The following is a 25,239-nucleotide window of genomic DNA, read 5'->3' as shown; positions in this document are numbered from 1 at the left end:
AAAAGTGTCAAAAAAGTGTTTTCGGCTCTAACTATTACTGGTTTGAAATTTCAACTGACAACATGAGAAAAAATAAAACTTTCTTGAACATCAAATGAGAACTTCAACTTTTGGGTGCATTTGTTGCTAAAAAAAATCATTTTGTCAGTCAAAAGTACCAAAAGTGTCAAAAAAGCGTTTTCGGCTCTATGACTGTTTTGAATTTTAAACTTACAATGTGGCATAAAATAACAATTTCTTGAACATCAAATGAGAACTTAAACTTTTGGGTGCGTTTTTTGCTAAAAAATCATTTTGTCAGTCAAAAGTGCCAAAAATGTCAAAAAAGCGTTTTCGGCTCTATGACTGTTTTGAATTTTAAACTTACAACGTTGCATAAAATAACACTTTCTTGAACTGCCAATGAGAACTTTGACTTTTGGGTGCGTTTTTTGCCAAAAAAATCATTTTGTCAGTCAAAAGTGCCAAAAATGTCAAAAAAGCGTTTTCGGCTCTATGACTGTTTTGAATTTTAAACTTACAACGTTGCATAAAATAACACTTTCTTGAACTGCAAATGAGAACTTCAACTTTTGGGTGCATTTGTTTCTAAAAAAAAACATTTTGTCAGTCAAAAGTGCCAAAAGTGTCAAAAAAGTGTTTTCGGCTCTATGACTGTTTTGAATTTTAAACTTACAATGTGGCATAAAATAACAATTTCTTGAACATCAAATGAGAACTTCAACTTTTGGGTGCGTTTTTTGCTAAAAAATCATTTTGTCAGTCAAAAGTGCCAAAAGTGTCAAAAAAGCGTTTTCGGCTCTATGACTGTTTTGAATTTTAAACTTACAATGTGGCATAAAATAATTTCTTGAACATCAAATGAGAACTTCAACTTTTGGGTGCGTTTTTTGCTAAAAATCATTTTGTCAGTCAAAAGTGCCAAAAATGTCAAAAAAGCGTTTTCGGCTCTATGATTGTTTTGAATTTTAAACTTACAACGTTGCATAAAATAACACTTTCTTGAACTGCAAATGAGAACTTCAACTTTTGGGTGCATTTGTTTCTAAAAAAAATCATTTTGTCAGTCAAAAGTGCCAAAAGTGTCAAAAAAGTGTTTTCGGCTCTAACTATTACTGGTTTGAAGTTTCAACTGACAACATGAGAAAAAATAAAACTTTCTTGAACATCAAATGAGAACTTCAACTTTTGGGTGCATTTGTTTCTAAAAAAAATCATTTTGTCAGTCAAAAGTGCCAAAAGTGTCAAAAAAGTGTTTTCGGCTCTAACTATTACTGGTTTGAAGTTTCAACTGACAACATGAGAAAAAATAAAACTTTCTTGAACATCAAATGAGAACTTCAACTTTTGGGTGCATTTGTTGCTAAAAAAAATCATTTTGTCAGTCAAAAGTACCAAAAGTGTCAAAAAAGCGTTTTCGGCTCTATGACTGTTTTGAATTTTAAACTTACAATGTGGCATAAAATAACAATTTCTTGAACATCAAATGAGAACTTAAACTTTTGGGTGCGTTTTTTGCTAAAAAATCATTTTGTCAGTCAAAAGTGCCAAAAGTGTCAAAAAAGCGTTTTCGGCTCTATGACTGTTTTGAATTTTAAACTTACAACGTTGAATAAAATAACACTTTCTTGAACTGCCAATGAGAACTTTGACTTTTGGGTGCGTTTTTTGCTAAAAAATCATTTTGTCAGTCAAAAGTGCCAAAAATGTCAAAAAAGCGTTTTCGGCTCTATGATTGTTTTGAATTTTAAACTTACAACGTTGCATAAAATAACACTTTCTTGAACTGCAAATGAGAACTTCAACTTTTGGGTGCATTTGTTTCTAAAAAAAATCATTTTGTCAGTCAAAAGTGTCAAAAAAGTGTTTTCGGCTATAACTATTACTGGTTTGAAGTTTCAACTGACAACATGAGAAAAAATAAAACTTTCTTGAACATCAAATGAGAACTTCAACTTTTGGGTGCATTTGTTGCTAAAAAAAATCATTTTGTCAGTCAAAAGTACCAAAAGTGTCAAAAAAGCGTTTTCGGCTCTATGACTGTTTTGAATTTTAAACTTACAATGTGGCATAAAATAACAATTTCTTGAACATCAAATGAGAACTTCAACTTTTGGGTGCGTTTTTTGCTAAAAAATCATTTTGTCAGTCAAAAGTGCCAAAAATGTCAAAAAAGCGTTTTCGGCTCTATGACTGTTTTGAATTTTAAACTTACAACGTGGCATAAAATAACACTTTCTTGAACTGCAAATGAGAACTTCAACTTTTGGGTGCATTTGTTTCTAAAAAAAATCATTTTGTCAGTCAAAAGTGCCAAAAGTGTCAAAAAAGATTTTTCGGCTCTACCTATTACTGGTTTGAAGTTTCAACTGACAACATGAGAAAAAATAAAACTTTCTTGAACATCAAATGAGAACTTCAACTTTTGGGTGCGTTTTTTGCTAAAAAATCATTTTGTCAGTCAAAAGTGCCAAAAATGTCAAAAAAGCGTTTTCGGCTCTATGACTGTTTTGAATTTTAAACTTACAACGTTGCATAAAATAACACTTTCTTGAACTGCCAATGAGAACTTTGACTTTTGGGTGCGTTTTTTGCCAAAAAATCATTTTGTCAGTCAAAAGTGCCAAAAATGTCAAAAAAGCGTTTTCGGCTCTATGACTGTTTTGAATTTTAAACTTACAACGTTGCATAAAATAACACTTTCTTGAACTGCAAATGAGAACTTCAACTTTTGGGTGCATTTGTCTCTAAAAAAAATCATTTTGTCAGTCAAAAGTGCCAAAAGTGTCAAAAAAGTGTTTTCGGCTCTATGACTGTTTTGAATTTTAAACTTACAATGTGGCATAAAATAACAATTTCTTGAACATCAAATGAGAACTTCAACTTTTGGGTGCGTTTTTTGCTAAAAAATCATTTTGTCAGTCAAAAGTGCCAAAAATGTCAAAAAAGCGTTTTCGGCTCTATGACTGTTTTGAATTTTAAACTTACAATGTGGCATAAAATAACAATTTCTTGAACATCAAATCAGAACTTCAACTTTTGGGTGCGTTTTTTGCTAAAAATCATTTTGTCAGTCAAAAGTGCCAAAAGTGTCAAAAAAGTGTTTTCGGCTCTTACTATTACTGGTTTGAAGTTTCAACTGATAACATGAGAAAAAATAAAACTTTCTTGAACATCAAATGAGAACTTCAACTTTTGGGTGCATTTGTTTCTAAAAAAAATCATTTTGTCAGTCAAAAGTGCCAAAAGTGTCAAAAAAGTGTTTTCGGCTCTAACTATTACTGGTTTGAAGTTTCAACTGACAACATGAGAAAAAATAAAACTTTCTTGAACATCAAATGAGAACTTCAACTTTTGGGTGCATTTGTTGCTAAAAAAAATCATTTTGTCAGTCAAAAGTACCAAAAGTGTCAAAAAAGCGTTTTCGGCTCTATGACTGTTTTGAATTTTAAACTTACAATGTGGCATAAAATAACAATTTCTTGAACATCAAATGAGAACTTCAACTTTTGGGTGCGTTTTTTGCTAAAAAATCATTTTGTCAGTCAAAAGTGCCAAAAGTGTCAAAAAAGCGTTTTCGGCTCTATGACTGTTTTGAATTTTAAACTTACAATGTGGCATAAAATAACAATTTCTTGAACATCAAATGAGAACTCCAACTTTTGGGTGCGTTTTTTGCTAAAAAATCATTTTGTCAGTCAAAAGTGCCAAAAATGTCAAAAAAGCGTTTTCGGCTCTATGATTGTTTTGAATTTTAAACTTACAACGTTGCATAAAATAACACTTTCTTGAACTGCAAATGAGAACTTCAACTTTTGGGTGCATTTGTTTCTAAAAAAAATCATTTTGTCAGTCAAAAGTGTCAAAAAAGTGTTTTCGGCTCTAACTATTACTGGTTTGAAGTTTCAACTGACAACATGAGAAAAAATAAAACTTTCTTGAACATCAAATGAGAACTTCAACTTTTGGGTGCATTTGTTGCTAAAAAAAAATCATTTTGTCAGTCAAAAGTACCAAAAGTGTCAAAAAAGCGTTTTCGGCTCTATGACTGTTTTGAATTTTAAACTTACAATGTGGCATAAAATAACAATTTCTTGAACATCAAATGAGAACTTCAACTTTTGGGTGCGTTTTTTGCTAAAAAATCATTTTGTCAGTCAAAAGTGCCAAAAGTGTCAAAAAAGCGTTTTCGGCTCTATGACTGTTTTGAATTTTAAACTTACAATGTGGCATAAAATAACAATTTCTTGAACATCAAATGAGAACTTCAACTTTTGGGTGCGTTTTTTGCTAAAAATCATTTTGTCAGTCAAAAGTGCCAAAAATGTCAAAAAAGTGTTTTCGGCTCTAACTATTACTGGTTTGAAGTTTCAACTGACAACATGAGAAAAAATAAAACTTTCTTGAACATCAAATGAGAACTTCAACTTATGGGTGCATTTGTTTCTAAAAAAAATCATTTTGTCAGTCAAAAGTGCCAAAAGTGTCAAAAAAGTGTTTTCGGCTCTAACTATTACTGGTTTGAAGTTTCAACTGACAACATGAGAAAAAATAAAACTTTCTTGAACATCAAATGAGAACTTCAACTTTTGGGTGCATTTGTTGCTAAAACAAATCATTTTGTCAGTCAAAAATACCAAAAGTGTCAAAAAAGCGTTTTCGGCTCTATGACTGTTTTGAGTTTTAAAACTTACAATGTGGCATAAAATAACAATTTCTTGAACATCAAACGAGAACTTCAACTTTTGGGTGCGTTTTTTGCTAAAAAATCATTTTGTCAGTCAAAAGTGCCAAAAATGTCAAAAAAGCGTTTTCGGCTCTATGACTATTTTGAATTTTAAACTTACAACGTTGCATAAAATAACACTTTCTTGAACTGCAAATGAGAACTTCAACTTTTGGGTGCATTTGTTTCTAAAAAAAATCATTTTGTCAGTCAAAAGTGCCAAAAGTGTCAAAAAAGATTTTTCGGCTCTAACTATTACTGGTTTGAAGTTTCAACTGACAACATGAGAAAAAATAAAACTTTCTTGAACATCAAATGAGAACTTCAACTTTTGGGTGCGTTTTTTGCTAAAAAATCATTTTGTCAGTCAAAAGTGCCAAAAATGTCAAAAAAGCGTTTTCGGCTCTATGACTATTTTGAATTTTAAACTTACAACGTTGCATAAAATAACACTTTCTTTAACTGCCAATGAGAACTTTGACTTTTGGGTGCGTTTTTTGCCAAAAAATCATTTTGTCAGTCAAAAGTGCCAAAAATGTCAAAAAAGCGTTTTCGGCTCTATGACTGTTTTGAATTTTAAACTTACAACGTTGCATAAAATAACACTTTCTTGAACTGCAAATGAGAACTTCAACTTTTGGGTGCATTTGTTTCTAAAAAAAATCATTTTGTCAGTCAAAAGTGCCAAAAGTGTCAAAAAAGTGTTTTCGGCTCTATGACTGTTTTGAATTTTAAACTTACAATGTGGCATAAAATAACAATTTCTTGAACATCAAATGAGAACTTCAACTTTTGGGTGCGTTTTTTGCTAAAAAATCATTTTGTCAGTCAAAAGTGCCAAAAATGTCAAAAAAGCGTTTTCGGCTCTATGACTGTTTTGAATTTTAAACTTACAATGTGGCATAAAATAACAATTTCTTGAACATCAAATCAGAACTTCAACTTTTGGGTGCGTTTTTTGCTAAAAATCATTTTGTCAGTCAAAAGTGCCAAAAATGTCAAAAAAGCGTTTTCGGCTCTATGATTGTTTTGAATTTTAAACTTACAACGTTGCATAAAATAACACTTTCTTGAACTGCAAATGAGAACTTCAACTTTTGGGTGCATTTGTTTCTAAAAAAAATCATTTTGTCAGTCAAAAGTGCCAAAAGTGTCAAAAAAGTGTTTTCGGCTCTTACTATTACTGGTTTGAAGTTTCAACTGATAACATGAGAAAAAATAAAACTTTCTTGAACATCAAATGAGAACTTCAACTTTTGGGTGCATTTGTTTCTAAAAAAAATCATTTTGTCAGTCAAAAGTGCCAAAAGTGTCAAAAAAGTGTTTTCGGCTCTAACTATTACTGGTTTGAAGTTTCAACTGACAACATGAGAAAAAATAAAACTTTCTTGAACATCAAATGAGAACTTCAACTTTTGGGTGCATTTGTTGCTAAAAAAAATCATTTTGTCAGTCAAAAGTACCAAAAGTGTCAAAAAAGCGTTTTCGGCTCTATGACTGTTTTGAATTTTAAACTTACAATGTGGCATAAAATAACAATTTCTTGAACATCAAATGAGAACTTCAACTTTTGGGTGCGTTTTTTGCTAAAAAATCATTTTGTCAGTCAAAAGTGCCAAAAGTGTCAAAAAAGCGTTTTCGGCTCTATGACTGTTTTGAATTTTAAACTTACAATGTGGCATAAAATAACAATTTCTTGAACATCAAATGAGAACTCCAACTTTTGGGTGCGTTTTTTGCTAAAAAATCATTTTGTCAGTCAAAAGTGCCAAAAATGTCAAAAAAGCGTTTTCGGCTCTATGATTGTTTTGAATTTTAAACTTACAACGTTGCATAAAATAACACTTTCTTGAACTGCAAATGAGAACTTCAACTTTTGGGTGAATTTGTTTCTAAAAAAAATCATTTTGTCACTCAAAAGTGTCAAAAAAGTGTTTTCGGCTCTAACTATTACTGGTTTGAAGTTTCAACTGACAACATGAGAAAAAATAAAACTTTCTTGAACATCAAATGAGAACTTCAACTTTTGGGTGCATTTGTTGCTAAAAAAAATCATTTTGTCAGTCAAAAGTACCAAAAGTGTCAAAAAAGCGTTTTCGGCTCTATGACTGTTTTGAATTTTAAACTTACAATGTGGCATAAAATAACAATTTCTTGAACATCAAATGAGAACTTCAACTTTTGGGTGCGTTTTTTGCTAAAAAATCATTTTGTCAGTCAAAAGTGCCAAAAGTGTCAAAAAAGCGTTTTCGGCTCTATGACTGTTTTGAATTTTAAACTTACAATGTGGCATAAAATAATTTCTTTAACATCAAATGAGAACTTCAACTTTTGGGTGCGTTTTTTGCTAAAAATCATTTTGTCAGTCAAAAGTGCCAAAAATGTCAAAAAAGCGTTTTCGGCTCTATGATTGTTTTGAATTTTAAACTTACAACGTTGCATAAAATAACACTTTCTTGAACTGCAAATGAGAACTTCAACTTTTGGGTGCATTTGTTTCTAAAAAAAATCATTTTGTCAGTCAAAAGTGCCAAAAGTGTCAAAAAAGTGTTTTCGGCTCTAACTATTACTGGTTTGAAGTTTCAACTGACAACATGAGAAAAAATAAAACTTTCTTGAACATCAAATGAGAACTTCAACTTTTGGGTGCATTTGTTTCTAAAAAAAATCATTTTGTCAGTCAAAAGTGCCAAAAGTGTCAAAAAAGTGTTTTCGGCTCTAACTATTACTGGTTTGAAGTTTCAACTGACAACATGAGAAAAAATAAAACTTTCTTGAACATCAAATGAGAACTTCAACTTTTGGGTGCATTTGTTGCTAAAAAAAATCATTTTGTCAGTCAAAAGTACCAAAAGTGTCAAAAAAGCGTTTTCGGCTCTATGACTGTTTTGAATTTTAAACTTACAATGTGGCATAAAATAACAATTTCTTGAACATCAAATGAGAACTTAAACTTTTGGGTGCGTTTTTTGCTAAAAAATCATTTTGTCAGTCAAAAGTGCCAAAAGTGTCAAAAAAGCGTTTTCGGCTCTATGACTGTTTTGAATTTTAAACTTACAATGTGGCATAAAATAACAATTTCTTGAACATCAAATGAGAACTTCAACTTTTGGGTGCGTTTTTTGCTAAAAAATCATTTTGTCAGTCAAAAGTGCCAAAAATGTCAAAAAAGCGTTTTCGGCTCTATGATTGTTTTGAATTTTAAACTTACAACGTTGCATAAAATAACACTTTCTTGAACTGCAAATGAGAACTTCAACTTTTGGGTGCATTTGTTTCTAAAAAAAATCATTTTGTCAGTCAAAAGTGCCAAAAGTGTCAAAAAAGTGTTTTCGGCTCTATGACTGTTTTGAATTTTAAACTTACAATGTGGCATAAAATAACAATTTCTTGAACATCAAATGAGAACTTCAACTTTTGGGTGCGTTTTTTGCTAAAAAATCATTTTGTCAGTCAAAAGTGCCAAAAATGTCAAAAAAGCGTTTTCGGCTCTATGACTGTTTTGAATTTTAAACTTACAATGTGGCATAAAATAACAATTTCTTGAACATCAAATCAGAACTTCAACTTTTGGGTGCGTTTTTTGCTAAAAATCATTTTGTCAGTCAAAAGTGCCAAAAATGTCAAAAAAGTGTTTTCGGCTCTATGATTGTTTTGAATTTTAAACTTACAACGTTGCATAAAATAACAATTTCTTGAACTGCAAATGAGAACTTCAACTTTTGGGTGCATTTGTTTCTAAAAAAAATCATTTTGTCAGTCAAAAGTGCCAAAAGTGTCAAAAAAGTGTTTTCGGCTCTTACTATTACTGGTTTGAAGTTTCAACTGATAACATGAGAAAAAATAAAACTTTCTTGAACTGCAAATGAGAACTTCAACTTTTGGGTGCATTTGTTTCTAAAAAAAATCATTTTGTCAGTCAAAAGTGCCAAAAGTGTCAAAAAAGTGTTTTCGGCTCTAACTATTACTGGTTTGAAGTTTCAACTGACAACATGAGAAAAAATAAAACTTTCTTGAACATCAAATGAGAACTTCAACTTTTGGGTGCATTTGTTGCTAAAAAAAATCATTTTGTCAGTCAAAAGTACCAAAAGTGTCAAAAAAGCGTTTTCGGCTCTATGACTGTTTTGAATTTTAAACTTACAATGTGGCATAAAATAACAATTTCTTGAACATCAAATGAGAACTTCAACTTTTGGGTGCGTTTTTTGCTAAAAAATCATTTTGTCAGTCAAAAGTGCCAAAAGTGTCAAAAAAGCGTTTTCGGCTCTATGACTGTTTTGAATTTTAAACTTACAATGTGGCATAAAATAACAATTTCTTGAACATCAAATGAGAACTTCAACTTTTGGGTGCGTTTTTTGCTAAAAAATCATTTTGTCAGTCAAAAGTGCCAAAAATGTCAAAAAAGCGTTTTCGGCTCTATGATTGTTTTGAATTTTAAACTTACAACGTTGCATAAAATAACACTTTCTTGAACTGCAAATGAGAACTTCAACTTTTGGGTGCATTTGTTTCTAAAAAAAATCATTTTGTCAGTCAAAAGTGTCAAAAAAGTGTTTTCGGCTCTAACTATTACTGGTTTGAAGTTTCAACTGACAACATGAGAAAAAATAAAACTTTCTTGAACATCAAATGAGAACTTCAACTTTTGGGTGCATTTGTTGCTAAAAAAAATCATTTTGTCAGTCAAAAGTACCAAAAGTGTCAAAAAAGCGTTTTCGGCTCTATGACTGTTTTGAATTTTAAACTTACAATGTGGCATAAAATAACAATTTCTTGAACATCAAATGAGAACTTAAACTTTTGGGTGCGTTTTTTGCTAAAAAATCATTTTGTCAGTCAAAAGTGCCAAAAGTGTCAAAAAAGCGTTTTCGGCTCTATGACTGTTTTGAATTTTAAACTTACAATGTGGCATAAAATAATTTCTTTAACATCAAATGAGAACTTCAACTTTTGGGTGCGTTTTTTGCTAAAAATCATTTTGTCAGTCAAAAGTGCCAAAAATGTCAAAAAAGCGTTTTCGGCTCTATGATTGTTTTGAATTTTAAACTTACAACGTTGCATAAAATAACACTTTCTTGAACTGCAAATGAGAACTTCAACTTTTGGGTGCATTTGTTTCTAAAAAAAATCATTTTGTCAGTCAAAAGTGCCAAAAGTGTCAAAAAAGTGTTTTCGGCTCTAACTATTACTGGTTTGAAGTTTCAACTGACAACATGAGAAAAAATAAAACTTTCTTGAACATCAAATGAGAACTTCAACTTTTGGGTGCATTTGTTTCTAAAAAAAATCATTTTGTCAGTCAAAAGTGCCAAAAGTGTCAAAAAAGTGTTTTCGGCTCTAACTATTACTGGTTTGAAGTTTCAACTGACAACATGAGAAAAAATAAAACTTTCTTGAACATCAAATGAGAACTTCAACTTTTGGGTGCATTTGTTGCTAAAAAAAATCATTTTGTCAGTCAAAAGTACCAAAAGTGTCAAAAAAGCGTTTTCGGCTCTATGACTGTTTTGAATTTTAAACTTACAATGTGGCATAAAATAACAATTTCTTGAACATCAAATGAGAACTTAAACTTTTGGGTGCGTTTTTTGCTAAAAAATCATTTTGTCAGTCAAAAGTGCCAAAAGTGTCAAAAAAGCGTTTTCGGCTCTATGACTGTTTTGAATTTTAAACTTACAATGTGGCATAAAATAACAATTTCTTGAACATCAAATGAGAACTTCAACTTTTGGGTGCGTTTTTTGCTAAAAAATCATTTTGTCAGTCAAAAGTGCCAAAAATGTCAAAAAAGCGTTTTCGGCTCTATGATTGTTTTGAATTTTAAACTTACAACGTTGCATAAAATAACACTTTCTTGAACTGCAAATGAGAACTTCAACTTTTGGGTGCATTTGTTTCTAAAAAAAATCATTTTGTCAGTCAAAAGTGCCAAAAGTGTCAAAAAAGTGTTTTCGGCTCTATGACTGTTTTGAATTTTAAACTTACAATGTGGCATAAAATAACAATTTCTTGAACATCAAATGAGAACTTCAACTTTTGGGTGCGTTTTTTGCTAAAAAATCATTTTGTCAGTCAAAAGTGCCAAAAATGTCAAAAAAGCGTTTTCGGCTCTATGACTGTTTTGAATTTTAAACTTACAATGTGGCATAAAATAACAATTTCTTGAACATCAAATCAGAACTTCAACTTTTGGGTGCGTTTTTTGCTAAAAATCATTTTGTCAGTCAAAAGTGCCAAAAATGTCAAAAAAGTGTTTTCGGCTCTATGATTGTTTTGAATTTTAAACTTACAACGTTGCATAAAATAACAATTTCTTGAACTGCAAATGAGAACTTCAACTTTTGGGTGCATTTGTTTCTAAAAAAAATCATTTTGTCAGTCAAAAGTGCCAAAAGTGTCAAAAAAGTGTTTTCGGCTCTTACTATTACTGGTTTGAAGTTTCAACTGATAACATGAGAAAAAATAAAACTTTCTTGAACTGCAAATGAGAACTTCAACTTTTGGGTGCATTTGTTTCTAAAAAAAATCATTTTGTCAGTCAAAAGTGCCAAAAGTGTCAAAAAAGTGTTTTCGGCTCTAACTATTACTGGTTTGAAGTTTCAACTGACAACATGAGAAAAAATAAAACTTTCTTGAACATCAAATGAGAACTTCAACTTTTGGGTGCATTTGTTGCTAAAAAAAATCATTTTGTCAGTCAAAAGTACCAAAAGTGTCAAAAAAGCGTTTTCGGCTCTATGACTGTTTTGAATTTTAAACTTACAATGTGGCATAAAATAACAATTTCTTGAACATCAAATGAGAACTTCAACTTTTGGGTGCGTTTTTTGCTAAAAAATCATTTTGTCAGTCAAAAGTGCCAAAAGTGTCAAAAAAGCGTTTTCGGCTCTATGACTGTTTTGAATTTTAAACTTACAATGTGGCATAAAATAACAATTTCTTGAACATCAAATGAGAACTTCAACTTTTGGGTGCGTTTTTTGCTAAAAAATCATTTTGTCAGTCAAAAGTGCCAAAAATGTCAAAAAAGCGTTTTCGGCTCTATGATTGTTTTGAATTTTAAACTTACAACGTTGCATAAAATAACACTTTCTTGAACTGCAAATGAGAACTTCAACTTTTGGGTGCATTTGTTTCTAAAAAAAATCATTTTGTCAGTCAAAAGTGTCAAAAAAGTGTTTTCGGCTCTAACTATTACTGGTTTGAAGTTTCAACTGACAACATGAGAAAAAATAAAACTTTCTTGAACATCAAATGAGAACTTCAACTTTTGGGTGCATTTGTTGCTAAAAAAAATCATTTTGTCAGTCAAAAGTACCAAAAGTGTCAAAAAAGCGTTTTCGGCTCTATGACTGTTTTGAATTTTAAACTTACAATGTGGCATAAAATAACAATTTCTTGAACATCAAATGAGAACTTAAACTTTTGGGTGCGTTTTTTGCTAAAAAATCATTTTGTCAGTCAAAAGTGCCAAAAGTGTCAAAAAAGCGTTTTCGGCTCTATGATTGTTTTGAATTTTAAACTTACAACGTTGCATAAAATAACACTTTCTTGAACTGCAAATGAGAACTTCAACTTTTGGGTGCATTTGTTTCTAAAAAAAATCATTTTGTCAGTCAAAAGTGTCAAAAAAGTGTTTTCGGCTCTAACTATTACTGGTTTGAAGTTTCAACTGACAACATGAGAAAAAATAAAACTTTCTTGAACATCAAATGAGAACTTCAACTTTTGGGTGCATTTGTTGCTAAAAAAAATCATTTTGTCAGTCAAAAGTACCAAAAGTGTCAAAAAAGCGTTTTCGGCTCTATGACTGTTTTGAATTTTAAACTTACAATGTGGCATAAAATAACAATTTCTTGAACATCAAATGAGAACTTCAACTTTTGGGTGCGTTTTTTGCTAAAAAATCATTTTGTCAGTCAAAAGTGCCAAAAGTGTCAAAAAAGTGTTTTCGGCTCTTACTATTACTGGTTTGAAGTTTGAACTGACAACATGAGAAAAAATAAAACTTTCTTGAACATCAAATGAGAACTTCAACTTTTGGGTGCATTTGTTGCTAAAACAAATCATTTTGTCAGTCAAAAATACCAAAAGTGTCAAAAAAGCGTTTTCGGCTCTATGACTGTTTTGAATTTTAAAACTTACAATGTGGCATAAAATAACAATTTCTTGAACATCAAATGAGAACTTCAACTTTTGGGTGCGTTTTTTGCTAAAAAATCATTTTGTCAGTCAAAAGTGCCAAAAATGTCAAAAAAGCGTTTTCGGCTCTATGACTATTTTGAATTTTAAACTTACAACGTTGCATAAAATAACACTTTCTTGAACTGCAAATGAGAACTTCAACTTTTGGGTGCATTTGTTTCTAAAAAAAATCATTTTGTCACTCAAAAGTGCCAAAAGTGTCAAAAAAGATTTTTCGGCTCTAACTATTACTGGTTTGAAGTTTCAACTGACAACATGAGAAAAAATAAAACTTTCTTGAACATCAAATGAGAACTTCAACTTTTGGGTGCATTTGTTTCTAAAAAAAATCATTTTGTCACTCAAAAGTGCCAAAAGTGTCAAAAAAGTGTTTTCGGCTCTAACTATTACTGGTTTGAAATTTCAACTGACAACATGAGAAAAAATAAAACTTTCTTGAAAATCAAATGAGAACTTCAACTTTTGGGTGCATTTGTTGCTAAAAAAAATCATTTTGTCAGTCAAAAGTACCAAAAGTGTCAAAAAAGCGTTTTCGGCTCTATGACTGTTTTGAATTTTAAACTTACAATGTGGCATAAAATAACACTTTCTTGAACTGCCAATGAGAACTTTGACTTTTGGGTGCGTTTTTTGCCAAAAAAATCATTTTGTCAGTCAAAAGTGCCAAAAATGTCAAAAAAGCGTTTTCGGCTCTATGACTGTTTTGAATTTTAAACTTACAATGTGGCATAAAATAACACTTTCTTGAACTGCCAATGAGAACTTTGACTTTTGGGTGCGTTTTTTGCTAAAAAATCATTTTGTCAGTCAAAAGTGCCAAAAATGTCAAAAAAGCGTTTTCGGCTCTATGACTGTTTTGAATTTTAAACTTACAACGTTGCATAAAATAACACTTTCTTGAACTGCAAATGAAAACTTCAACTTTTGGGTGCATTTGTTTCTAAAAAAAATCATTTTGTCAGTCAAAAGTGCCAAAAGTGTCAAAAAAGTGTTTTCGGCTCTAACAATTACTGGTTTGAAGTTTCAACTGACAACATGAGAAAAAATAAAACTTTCTTGAACATCAAATGAGAACTTCAACTTTTGGGTTCATTTGTTTCTAAAAAAAATCATTTTGTCACTCAAAAGTGTCAAAAAAGTGTTTTCGGCTCTAACTATTACTGGTTTGAAATTTCAACTGACAACATGAGAAAAAATAAAACTTTCTTGAACATCAAATGAGAACTTCAACTTTTGGGTGCATTTGTTTCTAAAAAAAATCATTTTGTCAGTCAAAAGTGCCAAAAGTGTCAAAAAAGTGTTTTCGGCTCTAACTATTACTGGTTTGAAGTTTCAACTGACAACATGAGAAAAAATAAAACTTTCTTGAACATCAAATGAGAACTTCAACTTTTGGGTGCATTTGTTGCTAAAAAAAATCATTTTGTCAGTCAAAAGTACCAAAAGTGTCAAAAAAGCGTTTTCGGCTCTATGACTGTTTTGAATTTTAAACTTACAATGTGGCATAAAATAACAATTTCTTGAACATCAAATGAGAACTTCAACTTTTGGGTGCGTTTTTTGCTAAAAAATCATTTTGTCAGTCAAAAGTGCCAAAAGTGTCAAAAAAGCGTTTTCGGCTCTATGACTGTTTTGAATTTTAAACTTACAATGTGGCATAAAATAACAATTTCTTGAACATCAAATGAGAACTCCAACTTTTGGGTGCGTTTTTTGCTAAAAAATCATTTTGTCAGTCAAAAGTGCCAAAAATGTCAAAAAAGCGTTTTCGGCTCTATGATTGTTTTGAATTTTAAACTTACAACGTTGCATAAAATAACACTTTCTTGAACTGCAAATGAGAACTTCAACTTTTGGGTGAATTTGTTTCTAAAAAAAATCATTTTGTCACTCAAAAGTGTCAAAAAAGTGTTTTCGGCTCTAACTATTACTGGTTTGAAGTTTCAACTGACAACATGAGAAAAAATAAAACTTTCTTGAACATCAAATGAGAACTTCAACTTTTGGGTGCATTTGTTGCTAAAAAAAATCATTTTGTCAGTCAAAAGTACCAAAAGTGTCAAAAAAGCGTTTTCGGCTCTATGACTGTTTTGAATTTTAAACTTACAATGTGGCATAAAATAACAATTTCTTGAACATCAAATGAGAACTTCAACTTTTGGGTGCGTTTTTTGCTAAAAAATCATTTTGTCAGTCAAAAGTGCCAAAAGTGTCAAAAAAGCGTTTTCGGCTCTATGACTGTTTTGAATTTTAAACTTACAATGTGGCATAAAATAATTTCTTTAACATCAAATGAGAACTTCAACTTTTGGGTGCGTTTTTTGCTAAAAATCATTTTGTCAGTCAAAAGTGCCAAAAATGTCAAAAAAGCGTTTTCGGCTCTATGATTGTTTTGAATTTTAAACTTACAACGTTGCATAAAATAACACTTTCTTGAACTGCAAATGAGAACTTCAACTTTTGGGTGCATTTGTTTCTAAAAAAAATCATTTTGTCAGTCAAAAGTGCCAAAAGTGTCAAAAAAGTGTTTTCGGCTCTATTACTGGTTTGAAGTTTCAACTGACAACATGAGAAAAAATAAAACTTTCTTGAACATCAAATGAGAACTTCAACTTTTGGGTGCATTTGTTGCTAAAAAAAATCATTTTGTCAGTCAAAAGTACCAAAAGTGTCAAAAAAGCGTTTTCGGCTCTATGACTGTTTTGAATTTTAAACTTACAATGTGGCATAAAATAACAATTTCTTGAACATCAAATGAGAACTTAAACTTTTGGGTGCGTTTTTTGCTAAAAAATCATTTTGTCAGTCAAAAGTGCCAAAAGTGTCAAAAAAGCGTTTTCGGCTCTATGACTGTTTTGAATTTTAAACTTACAATGTGGCATAAAATAACAATTTCTTGAACATCAAATGAGAACTTCAACTTTTGGGTGCGTTTTTTGCTAAAAAATCATTTTGTCAGTCAAAAGTGCCAAAAATGTCAAAAAAGCGTTTTCGGCTCTATGATTGTTTTGAATTTTAAACTTACAACGTTGCATAAAATAACACTTTCTTGAACTGCAAATGAGAACTTCAACTTTTGGGTGCATTTGTTTCTAAAAAAAATCATTTTGTCAGTCAAAAGTGCCAAAAGTGTCAAAAAAGTGTTTTCGGCTCTATGACTGTTTTGAATTTTAAACTTACAATGTGGCATAAAATAACAATTTCTTGAACATCAAATGAGAACTTCAACTTTTGGGTGCGTTTTTTGCTAAAAAATCATTTTGTCAGTCAAAAGTGCCAAAAATGTCAAAAAAGCGTTTTCGGCTCTATGACTGTTTTGAATTTTAAACTTACAATGTGGCATAAAATAACAATTTCTTGAACATCAAATCAGAACTTCAACTTTTGGGTGCGTTTTTTGCTAAAAATCATTTTGTCAGTCAAAAGTGCCAAAAATGTCAAAAAAGTGTTTTCGGCTCTATGATTGTTTTGAATTTTAAACTTACAACGTTGCATAAAATAACAATTTCTTGAACTGCAAATGAGAACTTCAACTTTTGGGTGCATTTGTTTCTAAAAAAAATCATTTTGTCAGTCAAAAGTGCCAAAAGTGTCAAAAAAGTGTTTTCGGCTCTTACTATTACTGGTTTGAAGTTTCAACTGATAACATGAGAAAAAATAAAACTTTCTTGAACTGCAAATGAGAACTTCAACTTTTGGGTGCATTTGTTTCTAAAAAAAATCATTTTGTCAGTCAAAAGTGCCAAAAGTGTCAAAAAAGTGTTTTCGGCTCTAACTATTACTGGTTTGAAGTTTCAACTGACAACATGAGAAAAAATAAAACTTTCTTGAACATCAAATGAGAACTTCAACTTTTGGGTGCATTTGTTGCTAAAAAAAATCATTTTGTCAGTCAAAAGTACCAAAAGTGTCAAAAAAGCGTTTTCGGCTCTATGACTGTTTTGAATTTTAAACTTACAATGTGGCATAAAATAACAATTTCTTGAACATCAAATGAGAACTTCAACTTTTGGGTGCGTTTTTTGCTAAAAAATCATTTTGTCAGTCAAAAGTGCCAAAAGTGTCAAAAAAGCGTTTTCGGCTCTATGACTGTTTTGAATTTTAAACTTACAATGTGGCATAAAATAACAATTTCTTGAACATCAAATGAGAACTTCAACTTTTGGGTGCGTTTTTTGCTAAAAAATCATTTTGTCAGTCAAAAGTGCCAAAAATGTCAAAAAAGCGTTTTCGGCTCTATGATTGTTTTGAATTTTAAACTTACAACGTTGCATAAAATAACACTTTCTTGAACTGCAAATGAGAACTTCAACTTTTGGGTGCATTTGTTTCTAAAAAAAATCATTTTGTCAGTCAAAAGTGTCAAAAAAGTGTTTTCGGCTCTAACTATTACTGGTTTGAAGTTTCAACTGACAACATGAGAAAAAATAAAACTTTCTTGAACATCAAATGAGAACTTCAACTTTTGGGTGCATTTGTTGCTAAAAAAAATCATTTTGTCAGTCAAAAGTACCAAAAGTGTCAAAAAAGCGTTTTCGGCTCTATGACTGTTTTGAATTTTAAACTTACAATGTGGCATAAAATAACAATTTCTTGAACATCAAATGAGAACTTAAACTTTTGGGTGCGTTTTTTGCTAAAAAATCATTTTGTCAGTCAAAAGTGCCAAAAGTGTCAAAAAAGCGTTTTCGGCTCTATGATTGTTTTGAATTTTAAACTTACAACGTTGCATAAAATAACACTTTCTTGAACTGCAAATGAGAACTTCAACTTTTGGGTGCATTTATTTCTAAAAAAAATCATTTTGTCAGTCAAAAGTGTCAAAAAAGTGTTTTCGGCTCTAACTATTACTGGTTTGAAGTTTCAACTGACAACATGAGAAAAAATAAAACTTTCTTGAACATCAAATGAGAACTTCAACTTTTGGGTGCATTTGTTGCTAAAAAAAATCATTTTGTCAGTCAAAAGTACCAAAAGTGTCAAAAAAGCGTTTTCGGCTCTATGACTGTTTTGAATTTTAAACTTACAATGTGGCATAAAATAACAATTTCTTGAACATCAAATGAGAACTTCAACTTTTGGGTGCGTTTTTTGCTAAAAAATCATTTTGTCAGTCAAAAGTGCCAAAAGTGTCAAAAAAGTGTTTTCGGCTCTTACTATTACTGGTTTGAAGTTTGAACTGACAACATGAGAAAAAATAAAACTTTCTTGAACATCAAATGAGAACTTCAACTTTTGGGTGCATTTGTTGCTAAAACAAATCATTTTGTCAGTCAAAAATACCAAAAGTGTCAAAAAAGCGTTTTCGGCTCTATGACTGTTTTGAATTTTAAAACTTACAATGTGGCATAAAATAACAATTTCTTGAACATCAAATGAGAACTTCAACTTTTGGGTGCGTTTTTTGCTAAAAAATCATTTTGTCAGTCAAAAGTGCCAAAAATGTCAAAAAAGCGTTTTCGGCTCTATGACTATTTTGAATTTTAAACTTACAACGTTGCATAAAATAACACTTTCTTGAACTGCAAATGAGAACTTCAACTTTTGGGTGCATTTGTTTCTAAAAAAAATCATTTTGTCACTCAAAAGTGCCAAAAGTGTCAAAAAAGATTTTTCGGCTCTAACTATTACTGGTTTGAAGTTTCAACTGACAACATGAGAAAAAATAAAACTTTCTTGAACATCAAATGAGAACTTCAACTTTTGGGTGCATTTGTTTCTAAAAAAAATCATTTTGTCACTCAAAAGTGCCAAAAGTGTCAAAAAAGTGTTTTCGGCTCTAACTATTACTGGTTTGAAATTTCAACTGACAACATGAGAAAAAATAAAACTTTCTTGAAAATCAAATGAGAACTTCAACTTTTGGGTGCATTTGTTGCTAAAAAAAATCATTTTGTCAGTCAAAAGTACCAAAAGTGTCAAAAAAGCGTTTTCGGCTCTATGACTGTTTTGAATTTTAAACTTACAATGTGGCATAAAATAACACTTTCTTGAACTGCCAATGAGAACTTTGACTTTTGGGTGCGTTTTTTGCCAAAAAAATCATTTTGTCAGTCAAAAGTGCCAAAAATGTCAAAAAAGCGTTTTCGGCTCTATGACTGTTTTGAATTTTAAACTTACAATGTGGCATAAAATAACACTTTCTTGAACTGCCAATGAGAACTTTGACTTTTGGGTGCGTTTTTTGCTAAAAAATCATTTTGTCAGTCAAAAGTGCCAAAAATGTCAAAAAAGCGTTTTCGGCTCTATGACTGTTTTGAATTTTAAACTTACAACGTTGCATAAAATAACACTTTCTTGAACTGCAAATGAAAACTTCAACTTTTGGGTGCATTTGTTTCTAAAAAAAATCATTTTGTCAGTCAAAAGTGCCAAAAGTGTCAAAAAAGTGTTTTCGGCTCTAACAATTACTGGTTTGAAGTTTCAACTGACAACATGAGAAAAAATAAAACTTTCTTGAACATCAAATGAGAACTTCAACTTTTGGGTTCATTTGTTTCTAAAAAAAATCATTTTGTCACTCAAAAGTGTCAAAAAAGTGTTTTCGGCTCTAACTATTACTGGTTTGAAATTTCAACTGACAACATGAGAAAAAATAAAACTTTCTTGAACATCAAATGAGAACTTCAACTTTTGGGTGCATTTGTTGCTAAAAAAAATCATTTTGTCAGTCAAAAGTACCAAAAGTGTCAAAAAAGCGTTTTCGGCTCTATGACTGTTTTGAATTTTAAACTTACAATGTGGCATAAAATAACAATTTCTTGAACATCAAATGAGAACTTCAACTTTTGGGTGCGTTTTTTGCTAAAAAATCATTTTGTCAGTCAAAAGTGCCAAAAATGTCAAAAAAGTGTTTTCGGCTCTATGACTGTTTTGAATTTTAAACTTACAATGTGGCATAAAATAACAATTTCTTGAACATCAAATCAGAACTTCAACTTTTGGGTGCGTTTTTTGCTAAAAATCATTTTGTCAGTCAAAAGTGCCAAAAATGTCAAAAAAGCGTTTTCGGCTCTATGATTGTTTTGAATTTTAAACTTACAACGTTGCATAAAATAACACTTTCTTGAACTGCAAATGAGAACTTCAACTTTTGGGTGCATTTGTTTCTAAAAAAAATCATTTTGTCAGTCAAAAGTGCCAAAAGTGTCAAAAAAGTGTTTTCGGCTCTTAGTATTACTGGTTTGAAGTTTCAACTGATAACATGAGAAAAAATAAAACTTTCTTGAACATCAAATGAGAACTTCAACTTTTGGGTGCATTTGTTTCTAAAAAAAATCATTTTGTCAGTCAAAAGTGCCAAAAGTGTCAAAAAAGTGTTTTCGGCTCTAACTATTACTGGTTTGAAGTTTCAACTGACAACATGAGAAAAAATAAAACTTTCTTGAACATCAAATGAGAACTTCAACTTTTGGGTGCATTTGTTGCTAAAACAAATCATTTTGTCAGTCAAAAGTACCAAAAGTGTCAAAAAAGCGTTTTCGGCTCTATGACTGTTTTGAATTTTAAACTTACAATGTGGCATAAAATAACAATTTCTTGAACATCAAATGAGAACTTCAACTTTTGGGTGCGTTTTTTGCTAAAAAATCATTTTGTCAGTCAAAAGTGCCAAAAGTGTCAAAAAAGCGTTTTCGGCTCTATGACTGTTTTGAATTTTAAACTTACAATGTGGCATAAAATAACAATTTCTTGAACATCAAATGAGAACTTCAACTTTTGGGTGCGTTTTTTGCTAAAAAATCATTTTGTCAGTCAAAAGTGCCAAAAATGTCAAAAAAGCGTTTTCGGCTCTATGATTGTTTTGAATTTTAAACTTACAACGTTGCATAAAATAACACTTTCTTGAACTGCAAATGAGAACTTCAACTTTTGGGTGCATTTGTTTCTAAAAAAAATCATTTTGTCAGTCAAAAGTGTCAAAAAAGTGTTTTCGGCTCTAACTATTACTGGTTTGAAGTTTCAACTGACAACATGAGAAAAAATAAAACTTTCTTGAACATCAAATGAGAACTTCAACTTTTGGGTGCATTTGTTGCTAAAAAAAATCATTTTGTCAGTCAAAAGTACCAAAAGTGTCAAAAAAGCGTTTTCGGCTCTATGACTGTTTTGAATTTTAAACTTACAATGTGGCATAAAATAACAATTTCTTGAACATCAAATGAGAACTTCAACTTTTGGGTGCGTTTTTTGCTAAAAAATCATTTTGTCAGTCAAAAGTGCCAAAAGTGTCAAAAAAGCGTTTTCGGCTCTATGACTGTTTTGAATTTTAAACTTACAATGTGGCATAAAATAACACTTTCTTGAACATCAAATGAGAACTTCAACTTTTGGGTGCGTTTTTTGCTAAAAATCATTTTGTCAGTCAAAAGTGCCAAAAATGTCAAAAAAGCGTTTTCGGCTCTATGACTATTTTGAATTTTAAACTTACAACGTTGCATAAAATAACACTTTCTTGAACTGCAAATGAGAACTTCAACTTTTGGGTGCATTTGTTTCTAAAAAAAATCATTTTGTCAGTCAAAAGTGTCAAAAAAGTGTTTTCGGCTCTAACTATTACTGGTTTGAAGTTTCAACTGACAACATGAGAAAAAATAAAACTTTCTTGAACATCAAATGAGAACTTCAACTTTTGGGTGCATTTGTTGCTAAAACAAATCATTTTGTCAGTCAAAAGTACCAAAAGTGTCAAAAAAGCGTTTTCGGCTCTATGACTGTTTTGAATTTTAAACTTACAATGTGGCATAAAATAACAATTTCTTGAACATCAAATGAGAACTTCAACTTTTGGGTGCGTTTTTTGCTAAAAAATCATTTTGTCAGTCAAAAGTGCCAAATATGTCAAAAAAGCGTTTTCGGCTCTATGACTGTTTTGAATTTTAAACTTACAATGTGGCATAAAATAACAATTTCTTGAACATCAAATGAGAACTTCAACTTTTGGGTGCGTTTTTTGCTAAAAAATCATTTTGTCAGTCAAAAGTGCCAAAAATGTCAAAAAAGCGTCTTCGGCTCTATGATTGTTTTGAATTTTAAACTTACAACGTTGCATAAAATAACACTTTCTTGAACTGCAAATGAGAACTTCAACTTTTGGGTGCATTTGTTTCTAAAAAAAATCATTTTGTCAGTCAAAAGTGCCAAAAGTGTCAAAAAAGTGTTTTCGGCTCTTACTATTACTGGTTTGAAGTTTCAACTGACAACATGAGAAAAAATAACACTTTCTTGAACTGCAAATGAGAACTTCAACTTTTGGGTGCATTTGTTTCTAAAAAAAATCATTTTGTCAGTCAAAAGTGCCAAAAGTGTCAAAAAAGTGTTTTCGGCTCTAACTATTACTGGTTTGAAGTTTCAACTGACAACATGAGAAAAAATAAAACTTTCTTGAACATCAAATGAGAACTTCAACTTTTGGGTGCGTTTTTTGCTAAAAAATCATTTTGTCAGTCAAAAGTGCCAAAAATGTCAAAAAAGCGTTTTCGGCTCTATGACTGTTTTGAATTTTAAACTTACAATGTGGCATAAAATAACAATTTCTTGAACATCAAATGAGAACTTCAACTTTTGGGTGCGTTTTTTGCTAAAAAATCATTTTGTCAGTCAAAAGTGCCAAAAATGTCAAAAAAGCGTTTTCGGCTCTATGATTGTTTTGAATTTTAAACTTACAACGTTGCATAAAATAACACTTTCTTGAACTGCAAATGAGAACTTCAACTTTTGGGTGCATTTGTTTCTAAAAAAAATCATTTTGTCAGTCAAAAGTGTCAAAAAAGTGTTTTCGGCTCTAACTATTACTGGTTTGAAGTTTCAACTGACAACATGAGAAAAAATAAAACTTTCTTGAACATCAAATGAGAACTTCAACTTTTGGGTGCATTTGTTGCTAAAAAAAATCATTTTGTCAGTCAAAAGTACCAAAAGTGTCAAAAAAGCGTTTTCGGCTCTATGACTGTTTTGAATTTTAAACTTACAATGTGGCATAAAATAACAATTTCTTGAACATCAAATGAGAACTTAAACTTTTGGGTGCGTTTTTTGCTAAAAAATCATTTTGTCAGTCAAAAGTGCCAAAAGTGTCAAAAAAGCGTTTTCGGCTCTATGATTGTTTTGAATTTTAAACTTACAACGTTGCATAAAATAACACTTTCTTGAACTGCAAATGAGAACTTCAACTTTTGGGTGCATTTGTTTCTAAAAAAAATCATTTTGTCAGTCAAAAGTGTCAAAAAAGTGTTTTCGGCTCTAACTATTACTGGTTTGAAGTTTCAACTGACAACATGAGAAAAAATAAAACTTTCTTGAACATCAAATGAGAACTTCAACTTTTGGGTGCATTTGTTGCTAAAAAAAATCATTTTGTCAGTCAAAAGTACCAAAAGTGTCAAAAAAGCGTTTTCGGCTCTATGACTGTTTTGAATTTTAAACTTACAATGTGGCATAAAATAACAATTTCTTGAACATCAAATGAGAACTTCAACTTTTGGGTGCGTTTTTTGCTAAAAAATCATTTTGTCAGTCAAAAGTGCCAAAAGTGTCAAAAAAGTGTTTTCGGCTCTTACTATTACTGGTTTGAAGTTTGAACTGACAACATGAGAAAAAATAAAACTTTCTTGAACATCAAATGAGAACTTCAACTTTTGGGTGCATTTGTTGCTAAAACAAATCATTTTGTCAGTCAAAAATACCAAAAGTGTCAAAAAAGCGTTTTCGGCTCTATGACTGTTTTGAATTTTAAAACTTACAATGTGGCATAAAATAACAATTTCTTGAACATCAAATGAGAACTTCAACTTTTGGGTGCGTTTTTTGCTAAAAAATCATTTTGTCAGTCAAAAGTGCCAAAAATGTCAAAAAAGCGTTTTCGGCTCTATGACTATTTTGAATTTTAAACTTACAACGTTGCATAAAATAACACTTTCTTGAACTGCAAATGAGAACTTCAACTTTTGGGTGCATTTGTTTCTAAAAAAAATCATTTTGTCACTCAAAAGTGCCAAAAGTGTCAAAAAAGATTTTTCGGCTCTAACTATTACTGGTTTGAAGTTTCAACTGACAACATGAGAAAAAATAAAACTTTCTTGAACATCAAATGAGAACTTCAACTTTTGGGTGCATTTGTTTCTAAAAAAAATCATTTTGTCACTCAAAAGTGCCAAAAGTGTCAAAAAAGTGTTTTCGGCTCTAACTATTACTGGTTTGAAATTTCAACTGACAACATGAGAAAAAATAAAACTTTCTTGAAAATCAAATGAGAACTTCAACTTTTGGGTGCATTTGTTGCTAAAAAAAATCATTTTGTCAGTCAAAAGTACCAAAAGTGTCAAAAAAGCGTTTTCGGCTCTATGACTGTTTTGAATTTTAAACTTACAATGTGGCATAAAATAACACTTTCTTGAACTGCCAATGAGAACTTTGACTTTTGGGTGCGTTTTTTGCCAAAAAAATCATTTTGTCAGTCAAAAGTGCCAAAAATGTCAAAAAAGCGTTTTCGGCTCTATGACTGTTTTGAATTTTAAACTTACAATGTGGCATAAAATAACACTTTCTTGAACTGCCAATGAGAACTTTGACTTTTGGGTGCGTTTTTTGCTAAAAAATCATTTTGTCAGTCAAAAGTGCCAAAAATGTCAAAAAAGCGTTTTCGGCTCTATGACTGTTTTGAATTTTAAACTTACAACGTTGCATAAAATAACACTTTCTTGAACTGCAAATGAAAACTTCAACTTTTGGGTGCATTTGTTTCTAAAAAAAATCATTTTGTCAGTCAAAAGTGCCAAAAGTGTCAAAAAAGTGTTTTCGGCTCTAACAATTACTGGTTTGAAGTTTCAACTGACAACATGAGAAAAAATAAAACTTTCTTGAACATCAAATGAGAACTTCAACTTTTGGGTTCATTTGTTTCTAAAAAAAATCATTTTGTCACTCAAAAGTGTCAAAAAAGTGTTTTCGGCTCTAACTATTACTGGTTTGAAATTTCAACTGACAACATGAGAAAAAATAAAACTTTCTTGAACATCAAATGAGAACTTCAACTTTTGGGTGCATTTGTTGCTAAAAAAAATCATTTTGTCAGTCAAAAGTAACAAAAGTGTCAAAAAAGCGTTTTCGGCTCTATGACTGTTTTGAATTTTAAACTTACAATGTGGCATAAAATAACAATTTCTTGAACATCAAATGAGAACTTCAACTTTTGGGTGCGTTTTTTGCTAAAAAATCATTTTGTCAGTCAAAAGTGCCAAAAATGTCAAAAAAGTGTTTTCGGCTCTATGACTGTTTTGAATTTTAAACTTACAATGTGGCAT

The sequence above is a fragment of the Oryzias latipes genome, chromosome 4 (genome assembly GCF_053564925.1).
Source record: "Oryzias latipes strain Hd-rR chromosome 4, Olatipes_Hd-rR_3.1".
In the NCBI taxonomy this organism is placed as follows: Eukaryota; Metazoa; Chordata; class Actinopteri; order Beloniformes; family Adrianichthyidae; genus Oryzias; species Oryzias latipes.
Note: the sequence above shows the minus strand (reverse complement) of the source record.